Raw genomic sequence first — 1,773 nt, forward strand, 5'->3', positions numbered from 1 at the left:
AGTGGACGGCTTTAGGGAGCGGCCAAACAGGGAGGGAGGCAGAGAGGGGCAGTTCATTTCCACAACCAGCTCTGTGCAACCATTTGACTCTTTGTGTATTTAATTTAAAAATATAAAAACGTAACCTGACACATTTGCTAACATAACTTCATCAATAACACTCAACAGATGTTTCCTGAGAGGTTACTTGGTGCCAGCTGCTGGCTAGGACATCAACAATGAAACAACAACAAAACCAGAGAAATGCCAGTTGTGGTCAACACACGGATGAAGACACATGACTAGCTTGTGCCCAGATGGAAAGACACTCTGCCACCATACCGCTTTCATCAGTCCAACTGTCAGCAGGGAACCTAAAGATGCAGGCCCTGCTAACAAGATAGGTATTGTTATGTATTTCTAACCTGGCCAGGTACAAAAAGGTGTTCCAGCGATATATATGATAAAACTCACTAAGAATGTGGGTAAATAGAAATGGGATGAGATCAGCACACAGAATGCATGACAGCCCCAACCTGTAATAACGTGTGGCCAGCACTTAAAGCAAAGCAAACATCATTACCACTGCTGCTCTAATGGGGGGACAGTGTCAAATATTTATCACATATCTTAGATTTTCAGAGCAGTTCATAAATCCACGTGAAAATCTTTACAATAGCATCAATAGGTAAATATTTAATGACAAAAATGTGTACAAGCTTTAGTCTACAGTTATGCATAATTATTTTAAGCATATATTAAATAACACATATTTGCCTTTACTTATTTTAGAAATCTAATCCTGATTTTAAAATGCTGAAATTTACATCTTTTCAGAAAATACATTATATCTATGCAACGAATAGCAGAATATCCCACAGCATGTGAGCAAGACAGAAACACAACACCACCATATGCCAAACCCAGAATCACATGTTCTTTTCCACTCATTCTTCATTCCCTTTCAGAAAACTGCATGCAAGGATGCAGAGGCAGGAGGGTGAGTCAGAGAGCTGTGCCTACGGCCACAGTGCTTGTTTTGCAATGCCCAAATCATTTCTGGAACATGCTACTTTCATGGCACACTGATATAGAAAGTCTTAGTAAAACCAAATTATTTCTAATAGTTCTTCAGCACTTTAAGTGAGGCCGACTAAGCTAACTCACATGGAGCCATGCTGACCCACAAAGACATGAATGTGCTAAAATCAACACGATCCCAGAGGAGGAGAGGACTCTGCATCACCCTGACCTTTTTAATCAGTTCAGCCATCTCCAAGTCCTGGTGCACTTCTCAGCTGTCTTCTGACCCATGTCATATGCACCCATCTCCTCTTAACCACTAAATTTGTCTTCTGTAACTCAAGTAGCTCTTGAAATCCCCCTTTCTTCCAAGAAGTCCCCTTGACTCGCTGGAACTGTAGTCCTTGAACTGCCTCTTTTGGGTATGGGGTTTTCACGTCTCTACTCTCTACTCTGAGCTATAAAAGCACTTACTTGTTCCTACGTTGCTGCCATTTATGAGCCCCTGGCATTCAGATGCATCCCTGAGCTGCATCTCTGGAGGATGGACGGCAGAAGCATGCTCACTTGGAGGAAGAGCAGGATATGGTGAGGCAGAGGAGACAAGGGGCCATGCATCTCTGGAGGATGGACGGCAGAAGCATGCTCACTTGGAGGAAGAGCAGGATATGGTGAAGCAGAGGAGACAAGGGGCCAGACAGCTGTGAGGTGAACACGGGTCCTGCCACGTACCAGCCTTGTGGTCTTAAGGAGGTCACCAACCCTGCTCTA

This window comes from Galeopterus variegatus, unplaced genomic scaffold (assembly GCF_000696425.1).
Source record: "Galeopterus variegatus unplaced genomic scaffold, G_variegatus-3.0.2 Scaffold2739, whole genome shotgun sequence".
NCBI lineage: Eukaryota > Metazoa > Chordata > Mammalia > Dermoptera > Cynocephalidae > Galeopterus > Galeopterus variegatus.